Raw genomic sequence first — 14,056 nt, forward strand, 5'->3', positions numbered from 1 at the left:
GGCTACAGGTGCCTCCAGGGCGACCCCTAGCCAGCCCTCACCCTTGGAGCAGCTCAATGAGGATGAGAGCTGGCTACAGGTGCCTCCAGGGCGACCCGTAGCCAGCCCTCACCCTTGGAGCAGCTCAATGAGGATGAGAGCTGGCTACAGGTGCCTCCAGGGCGACCCCTAGCCAGCCCTCATCCTTGGAGCAGCTCAATGAGGATGAGAGCTGGCTACAGGTGCCTCCAGGGCGACCCCTAGCCAGCCCTCACCCTTGGAGCAGCTCAATGAGGATGAGAGCTGGCTACAGGTGCCTCCAGGGCGACCCTTAGCCAGCCCTCACCCTTGGAATAGCTCAATGAGGATGAGAGCTGGCTACAGGTTTGATGATAGCAAAAGCACTTAAAATTCAATCTGCAACAAAAAAAAGTCGCTCTGACGCCGCCGTTAAGGGCTGCGTCCGTTATCACGGTGATCTGATAAATTACAGAAAAAAAAGTAAACTTTATCGTTTTTTTGGCGCACTTATTTCATCGCCCGTTCCTACGTGCCGCCGTTCAGCACAGCATCCGTTATCACGCTCATCTGATGATTTACGGAAAAAAAACGTAAACTTTATAGTTTTTTTGGCGCGCTTATTTCACCGCCCGTTCCTACGCGCCGCCATTCAGCGCAGCGTCCGTTATCACGCTCATCTGATGAATTACGGAAAAAAACGTAAACTTTATAGTTTTTTTGGCGCGCTTATTTCACCGCCCGTTCCTACGCACCGCCGTTCAGCGCAGCGTCCGTTATCACCCTCATCTGATGAATTACGGAAAAAAAACGTAAACTTTATAGTTTTTTTGGCGCGCTTATTTCACCGCCCGTTCCTATGCGCCGCCGTTCAGCGCAGCGTCCGTTATCACGCTCAATGAGGATGAGAGCTGGCTACAAGTGCCTCCAGGGCGACACGTAGCCAGCCCTCACCCTTGGAATAGCTCAATGAGGATGAGAGCTGGCTACAGGTGCCTCCAGGGCGACCCCTAGCAAGCCCTCACCCTTGGAGCAGCTCAATGAGGATGAGAGCTGGCTACAGGTGCTTCCAGGGCGAACCCTAGCCAGCCCTCACCCTTGGAGCAGCTCAATGAGGATGAGAGCTGGCTACAGGTGCCTCCAGGGCGACCCCTAGCCAGCCCTCACCCTTGGAGCAGCTCAATGAGGATGAGAGCTGGCTACAGGTGCCTCCAGGGCGACCCCTAGCCAGCCCTCACCCTTGGAGCAGCTCAATGAGGATGAGAGCTGGCTACAGGTGCCTCCAGGGCGACCCGTAGCCAGCCCTCACCCTTGGAGCAGCTCAATGAGGATGAGAGTTGGCTACAGGTGCCTCCAGGGCGACCCCTAGCCAGCCCTCACCCTTGGAGCAGCTCAATGAGGATGAGAGCTGGCTACAGGTGCCTCCAGGGCGACCCCTAGCCAGCCCTCACCCTTGGAGCAGCTCAATGAGGATGAGAGCTGGCTACAGGTGCCTCCAGGGCGACCCTTAGCCAGCCCTCACCCTTGGAATAGCTCAATGAGGATGAGAGCTGGCTACAGGTTTGATGATAGCAAAAGCACTTAAAATTCAATCTGCAACAAAATAAAGTCGCTCTGACGCCGCCGTTAAGGGCTGCGTCCGTTATCACGCTGATCTGATAAATTACAGAAAAAAAACGTAAACTTTATCGTTTTTTTGGCGCACTTATTTCATCGCCCGTTCCTACGTGCCGCCGTTCAGCACAGCATCCGTTATCACGCTCATCTGATGAATTACGGAAAAAAAAACGTAAACTTTATAGTTTTTTTGGCGCACTTATTTCACCGCCCGTTCCTACGCGCCGCCGTTCAGCGCAGCGTCCGTTATCACCCTCATCTGATGAATTACGGAAAAAAAATGTAAACTTTATAGTTTTTTTGGCGCGCTTATTTCACCGCCCGTTCCTATGCGCCGCCGTTCAGCGCAGCGTCCGTTATCACGCTCAATGAGGATGAGAGCTGGCTACAAGTGCCTCCAGGGCGACACGTAGCCAGCCCTCACCCTTGGAATAGCTCAATGAGGATGAGAGCTGGCTACAGGTGCCTCCAGGGCGACCCCTAGCCAGCCCTCACCCTTGGAGCAGCTCAATGAGGATGAGAGCTGGCTACAGGTGCCTCCAGGGCGACCCCTAGCCAGCCCTCACCCTTGGAGCAGCTCAATGAGGATGAGAGCTGGCTACAGGTGCCTCCAGGGCGACCCCTAGCCAGCCCTCACCCTTGGAGCAGCTCAATGAGGATGAGAGCTGGCTACAGGTGCCTCCAGGGCGACCCGTAGCCAGCCCTCACCCTTGGAGCAGCTCAATGAGGATGAGAGCTGGCTACAGGTGCCTCCAGGGCGACCCCTAGCCAGCCCTCACCCTTGGAGCAGCTCAATGAGGATGAGAGCTGGCTACAGGTGCCTCCAGGGCGACCCCTAGCCAGCCCTCACCCTTGGAGCAGCTCAATGAGGATGAGAGCTGGCTACAGGTGCCTCCAGGGCGACCCCTAGCCAGCCCTCACCCTTGGAGCAGCTCAATGAGGATGAGAGCTGGCTACAGGTGCCTCCAGGGCGACCCCTAGCCAGCCCTCACCCTTGGAGCACCTCAATGAGTATGAGAGCTGGCTACAGGTGCCTCCAGGGCGACCCCTAGCCAGCCCTCACCCTTGGAGCAGCTCAATGAGGATGAGAGCTGGCTACAGGTGCCTCCAGGGCGACCCCTAGCCAGCCCTCACCCTTGGAATAGCTCAATGAGGATGAGAGCTGGCTACAGGTTTGATGATACCAAAAGCACTTAAAATTCAATCTGCAACAAAAAAAAGTCGCTCTGACGCCGCCGTTAAGGGCTGCGTCCGTTATCACGCTCATCTGATAAATTACAGAAAAAAAACGTAAACTTTATCGTTTTTTTGGCGCACTTATTTCACCGCCCGTTCCTACGTGCCGCTGATCAGCACAGCATCCGTTATCACGCTCATCTGATGAATTACGGAAAAAAAACGTAAACTTTATAGTTTTTTTAGCGCGCTTATTTCACCGCCCGTTCTTACGCGCCGCCATTCAGCGCAGCGTCCGTTATCACGCTCATCTGATGAATTACGGAAAAAAACGTAAACTTTATAGTTTTTTTGGCGCGCTTATTTCACCGCCCGTTCCTACGCGCCGCCGTTCAACGCAGCTTCCGTTATCACGCTCATCTAATGAATTATGGAAAAAAAACGTACACTTTATAGCTTTTTTGGCGCGCTTATTTCACCGCCCGTTCCTACGTGCCGCCGTTCAGCACAGCATCCGTTATCACGCTCATCTGATGAATTACGGAAAAAAAACGTAAATTTTATAGTTTTTTTGGCGCGCTTATTTCACCGCCCGTTCCTACGCGCCGCCATTCAGCGCAGCGTCCGTTATCACGCTCATCTGATGAATTACGGAAAAAAAACGTAAACTTTATAGTTGTTTTGGCGCGCTTATTTCACCGCCCGTTCCTACGCGCCGCCGTTCAGCGCAGCGTCCGTTATCACCCTCATCTGATGAATTACGGAAAAAAAACGTAAACTTTATAGTTTTTTTGGCGCGCTTATTTCACCGCCCGTTCCTATGCGCCGCCGTTCAGCGCAGCGTCCGTTATCACGCTCAATGAGGATGAGAGCTGGCTACAAGTGCCTCCAGGGCGACACGTAGCCAGCCCTCACCCTTGGAATAGCTCAATGAGGATGAGAGCTGGCTACAGGTGCCTCCAGGGCGACCCCTAGCCAGCCCTCACCCTTGGAGCAGCTCAATGAGGATGAGAGCTGGCTACAGGTGCCTCCAGGGCGACCCCTAGCCAGCCCTCACCCTTGGAGCAGCTCAATGAGGATGAGAGCTGGCTACAGGTGCCTCCAGGGCGACCCCTAGCCAGCCCTCACCCTTGGAGCAGCTCAATGAGGATGAGAGCTGGCTACAGGTGCCTCCAGGGCGACCCCTAGCCAGCCCTCACCCTTGGAATAGCTCAATGAGGATGAGAGCTGGCTACAGGTTTGATGATACCAAAAGCACTTAAAATTCAATCTGCAACAAAATAAAGTCGCTCTGACGCCGCCGTTAAGGGCTGCGTCCATTATCACGCTGATCTGATAAATTACAGAAAAAAAACGTAAACTTTATCGTTTTTTTGGCGCACTTATTTCATCACCCGTTCCTACGTGCCGCCGTTCAGCACAGCATCCGTTATCACGCTCATCTGATGAATTACGGAAAAAAAACGTAAACTTTATAGTTTTTTTGGCGCGCTTATTTCACCGCCCGTTCCTACGCGCCGCCATTCAGCGCAGCGTCCGTTATCACGCTCATCTGATGAATTACGGAAAAAAAACGTAAACTTTATAGTTTTTTTGGCGCGCTTATTTCACCGCCCGTTCCTACGCGCCGCCGTTCAGCGCAGCGTCCGTTATCACCCTCATCTGATGAATTACGGAAAAAAAACGTAAACTTTATAGTTTTTTTGGCGCGCTTATTTCACCGCCCGTTCCTATGCGCCGCCGTTCAGCGCAGCGTCCGTTATCACGCTCAATGAGGATGAGAGCTGGCTACAAGTGCCTCCAGGGCGACACGTAGCCAGCCCTCACCCTTGGAATAGCTCAATGAGGATGAGAGCTGGCTACAGGTGCCTCCAGGGCGACCCCTAGCCAGCCCTCACCCTTGGAGCAGCTCAATGAGGATGAGAGCTGGCTACAGGTGCCTCCAGGGCGACCCCTAGCCAGCCCTCACCCTTGGAGCAGCTCAATGAGGATGAGAGCTGGCTACAGGTGCCTCCAGGGCGACCCCTAGCCAGCCCTCACCCTTGGAGCACCTCAATGAGTATGAGAGCTGGCTACAGGTGCCTCCAGGGCGACCCCTAGCCAGCCCTCACCCTTGGAGCAGCTCAATGAGGATGAGAGCTGGCTACAGGTGCCTCCAGGGCGACCCCTAGCCAGCCCTCACCCTTGGAATAGCTCAATGAGGATGAGAGCTGGCTACAGGTTTGATGATACCAAAAGCACTTAAAATTCAATCTGCAACAAAAAAAAGTCGCTCTGACGCCGCCGTTAAGGGCTGCGTCCGTTATCACGCTCATCTGATAAATTACAGAAAAAAAACGTAAACTTTATCGTTTTTTTGGCGCACTTATTTCACCGCCCGTTCCTACGTGCCGCTGATCAGCACAGCATCCGTTATCACGCTCATCTGATGAATTACGGAAAAAAAACGTAAACTTTATAGTTTTTTTAGCGCGCTTATTTCACCGCCCGTTCTTACGCGCCGCCATTCAGCGCAGCGTCCGTTATCACGCTCATCTGATGAATTACGGAAAAAAACGTAAACTTTATAGTTTTTTTGGCGCGCTTATTTCACCGCCCGTTCCTACGCGCCGCCGTTCAACGCAGCTTCCGTTATCACGCTCATCTAATGAATTATGGAAAAAAAACGTAAACTTTATAGTTTTTTTGGCGCGCTTATTTCACCGCCCGTTCCTACGCGCCGCCATTCAGCGCAGCGTCCGTTATCACGCTCATCTGATGAATTACGGAAAAAAAACGTAAACTTTATAGTTTTTTTGGCGCGCTTATTTCACCGCCCGTTCCTACGCACCGCCGTTCAGCGCAGCGTCCGTTATCACGCTCAATGAGGATGAGAGCTGGCTACAAGTGCCTCCAGGGCGACACGTAGCCAGCCCTCACCCTTGGAATAGCTCAATGAGGATGAGAGCTGGCTACAGGTGCCTCCAGGGCGACCCCTAGCCAGCCCTCACCCTTGGAGCAGCTCAATGAGGATGAGAGCTGGCTACAGGTGCCTCCAGGGCGACCCCTAGCCAGACCTCAACCTTGGAGCAGCTCAATGAGGATGAGAGCTGGCTACAGGTGCCTCCAGGGCGACCCCTAGCCAGCCCTCACCCTTGGAGCAGCTCAATGAGGATGAGAGCTGGCTACAGGTGCCTCCAGGGCGACCCGTAGCCAGCCCTCACCCTTGGAGCAGCTCAATGAGGATGAGAGCTGGCTACAGGTGCCTCCAGGGCGACCTCTAGCCAGCCCTCACCCTTGGAGCAGCTCAATGAGGATGAGAGCTGGCTACAGGTGCCTCCAGGGCGACCCCTAGCCAGCCCTCACCCTTGGAGCAGCTCAATGAGGATGAGAGCTGGCTACAGGTGCCTCCAGGGCGACCCCTAGCCAGCCCTCACCCTTGGAGCAGCTCAATGAGGATGAGAGCTGGCTACAGGTGCCTCCAGGGCGACCCTTAGCCAGCCCTCACCCTTGGAATAGCTCAATGAGGATGAGAGCTGGCTACAGGTTTGATGATAGCAAAAGCACTTAAAATTCAATCTGCAACAAAAAAAAGTCGCTCTGACGCCGCCGTTAAGGGCTGCGTCCGTTATCACGGTGATCTGATAAATTACAGAAAAAAAACGTAAACTTTATCGTTTTTTTGGCGCGCTTATTTCACCTCCCGTTCCTACGCGCCGCCATTCAGCGCAGTGTCCGTTATCACGCTCATCTGATGAATTACGGAAAAAAAACGTAAACTTTATAGTTTTTTTGGCGCGCTTATTTCACCGCCCGTTCCTACGCACCGCCGTTCAGCGCAGCGTCCGTTATCACCCTCATCTGATGAATTACGGAAAAAAAAGTAAACTTTATAGTTTTTTTGGCGCGCTTATTTCACCGCCCGTTCCTATGCGCTGCCGTTCAGCGCAGCGTCCGTTATCACGCTCAATGAGGATGAGAGCTGGCTACAAGTGCCTCCAGGGCGACACGTAGCCAGCCCTCACCCTTGGAATAGCTCAATGAGGATGAGAGCTGGCTACAGGTGCCTCCAGGGCGACACCTAGCCAGCCCTCACCCTTGGAGCAGCTCAATGAGGATGAGAGCTGGCTACAGGTGCTTCCAGGGCGAACCCTAGCCAGCCCTCACCCTTGGAGCAGCTCAATGAGGATGAGAGCTGACTACAGGTGCCTCCAGGGCGACCCCTAGCCAGCCCTCACCCTTGGAGCAGCTCAATGAGGATGAGAGCTGGCTACAGGTGCCTCCAGGGCGACCCCTAGCCAGCCCTCACCCTTGGAGCAGCTCAATGAGGATGAGAGCTGGCTACAGGTGCCTCCAGGGCGACCCGTAGCCAGCCCTCACCCTTGGAGCAGCTTAATGAGGATGAGAGCTGGCTACAGGTGCCTCCAGGGCGACCCCTAGCCAGCCCTCACCCTTGGAGCAGCTCAATGAGGATGAGAGCTGGCTACAGGTGCCTCCAGGGCGACCCCTAGCCAGCCCTCACCCTTGGAGCAGCTCAATGAGGATGAGAGCTGGCTACAGGTGCCTCCAGGGCGATCCTTAGCCAGCCCTCACCCTTGGAATAGCTCAATGAGGATGAGAGCTGGCTACAGGTTTGATGATAGCAAAAGCACTTAAAATTCAATCTGCAACAAAATAAAGTCGCTCTGACGCCGCCGTTAAGGGCTGCGTCCGTTATCACGCTGATCTGATAAATTACAGAAAAAAACGTAAACTTTATCGTTTTTTTGGCGCACTTATTTCATCGCCCGTTCCTACGTGCCGCCGTTCAGCACAGCATCCGTTATCACGCTCATCTGATGAATTACGGATAAAAAACGTAAATTTTATAGTTTTTTTGGCGCACTTATTTCATCGCCCGTTCCTACGTGCCGCCGTTCAGCACAGCATCCGTTATCACGCTCATCTGATGAATTACGGAAAAAAAACGTAAAATTTATAGATTTTTTGGCGCGCTTATTTCACCGCCCATTCCTACGCGCCGCCATTCAGCGCAGCGTCCGTTATCACGCTCATCTGATGAATTACGGAAAAAAAACGTAAACTTTATAGTTTTTTTGGCGCACTTCTTTCACCGCCCGTTCCTATGCGCCGCCGTTCAGCGCAGCATCCGTTATCACCCTCATCTGATGAATTACGGAAAAAAAATGTAAACTTTATAGTTTTTTTGGCGCGCTTATTTCACCGCCCGTTCCTATGCGCCGCCGTTCAGCGCAGCGTCCGTTATCACGCTCAATGAGGATGAGAGCTGGCTACAAGTGCCTCCAGGGCGACACGTAGCCAGCCCTCACCCTTGGAATAGCTCAATGAGGATGAGAGCTGGCTACAGATGCCTCCAGGGCGACCCCTAGCCAGCCCTCACCCTTGGAGCAGCTCAATGAGGATGAGAGCTGGCTACAGGTGCCTCCAGGGCGACCCCTAGCCAGCCCTCACCCTTGGAGCAGCTCAATGAGGATGAGAGCTGGCTACAGGTGCCTCCAGGGCGACCCCTAGCCAGCCCTCACCCTTGGAGCAGCTCAATGAGGATGAGAGCTGGCTACAGGTGCCTCCAGGGCGACCCGTAGCCAGCCCTCACCCTTGGAGCAGCTCAATGAGGATGAGAGCTGGCTACAGGTGCCTCCAGGGCGACCCCTAGCCAGCCCTCACCCTTGAAGCAGCTCAATGAGGATGAGAGCTGGCTACAGGTGCCTCCAGGGCGACCCCTAGCCAGCCCTCACCCTTGGAGCAGCTCAATGAGGATGAGAGCTGGCTACAGGTGCCTCCAGGGCGACCCCTAGCCAGCCCTCACCCTTGGAGCAGCTCAATGAGGATGAGAGCTGGCTACAGGTGCCTCCAGGGCGACCCCTAGCCAGCCCTCACCCTTGGAGCACCTCAATGAGTATGAGAGCTGGCTACAGGTGCCTCCAGGGCGACCCCTAGCCAGCCCTCACCCTTGGAGCAGCTCAATGAGGATGAGAGCTGGCTACAGGTGCCTCCAGGGCGAACCCTAGCCAGCCCTCACCCTTGGAATAGCTCAATGAGGATGAGAGCTGGCTACAGGTTTGATGATACCAAAAGCACTTAAAATTCAATCTGCAACAAAAAAAAGTCGCTCTGACGCCGCCGTTAAGGGCTGCGTCCGTTATCACGCTCATCTGATAAATTACAGAAAAAAAACGTAAACTTTATCGTTTTTTTGGCGCACTTATTTCACCGCCCGTTCCTACGTGCCGCCGTTCAGCACAGCATCCGTTATCACGCTCATCTGATGAATTACGGAAAAAAAACGTAAACTTTATAGTTTTTTTGGCGCGCTTATTTCACCGCCCGTTCCTACGCGCCGCCATTCAGCGCAGCGTCCGTTATCACGCTCATCTGATGAATTACGGAAAAAAACGTAAACTTTATAGTTTTTTTGGCGCGCTTATTTCACCGCCCGTTCCTACGCGCCGCCGTTCAACGCAGCTTCCGTTATCACGCTCATCTAATGAATTATGGAAAAAAGACGTACACTTTATAGCTTTTTTGGCGCGCTTATTTCACAGCCCGTTCCTACGCGCCGCCGTTCAGCGCAGCTTCCGTTATCACGCTCATCTGATGAATTACGGAAAAAAAACGTACATTTTATAGTTTTTTTGGCGCGCTTATTTCACCGCCCGTTCCTACGCGCCGCCGTTCAGCGCAGCGTCCGTTATCACGCTCATCTGATGAATTACGGAAAAAAAACGTAAACTTTATAGTTTTTTTGGCGCGCTTATTTCACAGCCCGTTCCTACGCGCCGCCGTTCAGCGCAGCGTCCGTTATCACCCTCATCTGATGAATTACGGAAAAAAAACGTAAACTTTATAGTTTTTTTGGCGCGCTTATTTCACCGCCCGTTCCTATGCGCCGCCGTTCAGCGCAGCGTCCGTTATCACGCTCAATGAGGATGAGAGCTGGCTACAAGTGCCTCCAGGGCGACACGTAGCCAGCCCTCACCCTTGGAATAGCTCAATGAGGATGAGAGCTGGCTACAGGTGCCTCCAGGGCGACCCCTAGCCAGCCCTCACCCTTGGAGCAGCTCAATGAGGATGAGAGCTGGCTACAGGTGCCTCCAGGGCGACCCCTAGCCAGCCCTCACCCTTGGAGCAGCTCAATGAGGATGAGAGCTGGCTACAGGTGCCTCCAGGGCGACCCGTAGCCAGCCCTCACCCTTGGAGCAGCTCAATGAGGATGAGAGCTGGCTACAGGTGCCTCCAGGGCGACCCCTAGCCAGCCCTCACCCTTGGAGCAGCTCAATGAGGATGAGAGCTGGCTACAGGTGCCTCCAGGGCAACCCTTAGCCAGCCCTCACCCTTGGAATAGCTCAATGAGGATGAGAGCTGGCTACAGGTTTGATGATAGCAAAAGCACTTAAAATTCAAATGCAACAAAATAAAGTCGCTCTGACGCCGCCGTTAAGGGCTGCGTCCGTTATCACGCTGATCTGATAAATTACAGAAAAAAAACGTAAACTTTATCGTTTTTTTGGCGCACTTATTTCATCGCCCGTTCCTACGTGCCGCCGTTCAGCACAGCATCCGTTATCACGCTCATCTGATGAATTACGGAAAAAAAACGTAAACTTTATAGTTTTTTGGCGCACTTATTTCATCGCCCGTTCCTACGTGCCGCCGTTCAGCACAGCATCCGTTATCACGCTCATCTAATGAATTACGGAAAAAAACGTAAACTTTATAGTTTTTTTGGCGCGCTTATTTCACCGCCCGTTCCTACGCGCCGCCGTTCAGCGCAGCGTCCGTTATCACCCTCATCTGATGAATTACGGAAAAAAAACGTAAACTTTATAGTTTTTTTGGCGCGCTTATTTCACCGCCCGTTCCTATGCGCCGCCGTTCAGCGCAGCGTCCGTTATCACGCTCAATGAGGATGAGAGCTGGCTACAAGTGCCTCCAGGGCGACACGTAGCCAGCCCTCACCCTTGGAATAGCTCAATGAGGATGAGAGCTGGCTACAGGTGCCTCCAGGGCGACCCCTAGCCAGCCCTCACCCTTGGAGCAGCTCAATGAGGATGAGAGCTGGCTACAGGTGCCTCCAGGGCGACCCCTAGCCAGCCCTCACCCTTGGAGCAGCTCAATGAGGATGAGAGCTGGCTACAGGTGCCTCCAGGGCGACCCCTAGCCAGCCCTCACCCTTGGAGCAGCTCAATGAGGATGAGAGCTGGCTACAGGTGCCTCCAGGGCGACCCCTAGCCAGCCCTCACCCTTGGAGCAGCTCAATGAGGATGAGAGCTGGCTACAGGTGCCTCCAGGGCGACCCCTAGCCAGCCCTCACCCTTGGAGCAGCTCAATGAGGATGAGAGCTGGCTACAGGTGCCTCCAGGGCGACCCCTAGCCAGCCCTCACCCTTGGAATAGCTCAATGAGGATGAGAGCTGGCTACAGGTTTGATGATAGCAAAAGCACTTAAAATTCAATCTGCAACAAAATAAAGTCGCTCTGACGCCGCCGTTAAGGGCTGCGTCCGTTATCACGCTGATCTGATAAATTGCAGAAAAAAAACGTAAACTTTATCGTTTTTTTGGCGCACTTATTTCATCGCCCGTTCCTACGTGCCTCCGTTCAGCACAGCATCCGTTATCACGCTCATCTGATGAATTACGGAAAAAAAACGTAAACTTTATAGTTTTTTTGGCGCGCTTATTTCACCGCCCGTTCCTACGCGCCGCCATTCAGCGCAGCGTCCGTTATCACGCTCATCTGATGAATTACGGAAAAAAAACGTAAACTTTATAGTTTTTTGGCGCGCTTATTTCACCGCCCGTTCCTACGCGCCGCCGTTCAGCGCAGCGTTCGTTATCACCCTCATCTGATGAATTACGGAAAAAAAACGTAAACTTTATAGTTTTTTTGGCGCGCTTATTTCACCGCCCGTTCCTATGCGCCGCCGTTCAGCGCAGCGTCCGTTATCACGCTCAATGAGGATGAGAGCTGGCTACAAGTGCCTCCAGGGCGACATGTAGCCAGCCCTCACCCTTGGAATAGCTCAATGAGGATGAGAGCTGGCTACAGGTGCCTCCAGGGCGACCCCTAGCCAGCCCTCACCCTTGGAGCAGCTCAATGAGGATGAGAGCTGGCTACAGGTGCCTCCAGGGCGACCCCTAGCCAGCCCTCACCCTTGGAGCAGCTCAATGAGGATGAGAGCTGGCTACAGGTGCCTCCAGGGCGACCCCTAGCCAGCCCTCACCCTTGGAGCAGCTCAATGAGGATGAGAGCTGGCTACAGGTGCCTCCAGGGCGACCCCTAGCCAGCCCTCACCCTTGGAGCAGCTCAATGAGGATGAGAGCTGGCTACAGGTGCCTCCAGGGCGACCCCTAGCCAGCCCTCACCCTTGGAGCAGCTCAATGAGGATGAGAGCTGGCTACAGGTGCCTCCAGGGCGACCCCTAGCCAGCCCTCACCCTTGGAATAGCTCAATGAGGATGAGAGCTGGCTACAGGTTTGATGATAGCAAAAGCACTTAAAATTCAATCTGCAACAAAATAAAGTCGCTCTGACGCCGCCGTTAAGGGCTGCGTCCGTTATCACGCTGATCTGATAAATTACAGAAAAAAAACGTAAACTTTATAGTTTTTTTAGCGCACTTATTTCATCGCCCGTTCCTACGTGCCGCCGTTCAGCACAGCATCCGTTATCACGCTCATCTGATGAATTACGGAAAAAAAACGTAAACTTTATAGTTTTTTTGGCGCGCTTATTTCACCGCCCGTTCCTACGCGCCGCCATTCAGCGCAGCGTCCGTTATCACGCTCATCTGATGAATTACGGAAAAAAAACGTAAACTTTATAGTTTTTTTGACGCGCTTATTTCACCGCCCGTTCCTACGCGCCGCCGTTCAGCGCAGCGTCCGTTATCACCCTCATCTGATGAATTACGGAAAAAAAACGTAAACTTTATAGTTTTTTTGGCGCGCTTATTTCACCGCCCGTTCCTATGCGCCGCCGTTCAGCGCAGCGTCCGTTATCACGCTCAATGAGGATGAGAGCTGGCTACAAGTGCCTCCAGGGCGACACGTAGCCAGCCCTCACCCTTGGAATAGCTCAATGAGGATGAGAGCTGGCTACAGGTGCCTCCAGGGCGACCCGTAGCCAGCCCTCACCCTTGGAGCAGCTCAATGAGGATGAGAGCTGGCTACAGGTGCCTCCAGGGCGACCCCTAGCCAGCCCTCACCCTTGGAGCAGCTCAATGAGGATGAGAGCTGGCTACAGGTGCCTCCAGGGCGACCCCTAGCCAGCCCTAACCCTTGGAGCAGCTTAATGAGGATGAGAGCTGGCTACAGGTGCCTCCAGGGCGACCCCTAGCCAGCCCTCACCCTTGGAGCAGCTCAATGAGGATGAGAGCTGGCTACAGGTGCCTCCAGGGCGACCCCTAGCCAGCCCTCACCCTTGGAGCAGCTCAATGAGGATGAGAGCTGGCTACAGGTGCCTCCAGGGCGACCCCTAGCCAGCCCTCACCCTTGGAGCAGCTCAATGAGGATGAGAGCTGGCTACAGGTGCCTCCAGGGCGACCCCTAGCCAGCCCTCACCCTTGGAGCAGCTCAATGAGGATGAGAGCTGGCTACAGGTGCCTCCAGGGCGACCCCTAGCCAGCCCTCACCCTTGGAGCAGCTCAATGAGGATGAGAGCTGGCTACAGGTGCCTCCAGGGCGACCCCTAGCCAGCCCTCACCCTTGGAATAGCTCAATGAGGATGAGAGCTGGCTACAGGTTTGATGATAGCAAAAGCACTTAAAATTCAATCTGCAACAAAATAAAGTCGCTCTGACGCCGCCGTTAAGGGCTGCGTCCGTTATCACGCTGATCTGATAAATTACAAAAAAAAAACGTAAACTTTATAGTTTTTTTAGCGCACTTATTTCATCGCCCGTTCCTACGTGCCGCCGTTCAGCACAGCATCCGTTATCACGCTCATCTGATGAATTACGGAAAAAAAACGTAAACTTTATAGTTTTTTTGGCGCGCTTATTTCACCGCCCGTTCCTACGCGCCGCCATTCAGCGCAGCGTCTGTTATCACGCTCATCTGATGAATTACGGAAAAAAAACGTAAACTTTATAGTTTTTTTGGCGCGCTTATTTCACCGCCCGTTCCTACGCGCCGCCGTTCAACGCAGCTTCCGTTATCACGCTCATCTAATGAATTATGGAAAAAAAACGTACACTTTATAGCTTTTTTGGCGCGCTTATTTCACCGCCCGTTCCTACGCGCCGCCGTTCAGCGCAGCTTCCGTTAT

Source organism: Phyllobates terribilis, unplaced genomic scaffold (assembly GCF_046119375.1).
Source record: "Phyllobates terribilis strain yellow unplaced genomic scaffold, ASM4611937v1 Scaffold_582__1_contigs__length_1026801, whole genome shotgun sequence".
Lineage (NCBI taxonomy): Eukaryota > Metazoa > Chordata > Amphibia > Anura > Dendrobatidae > Phyllobates > Phyllobates terribilis.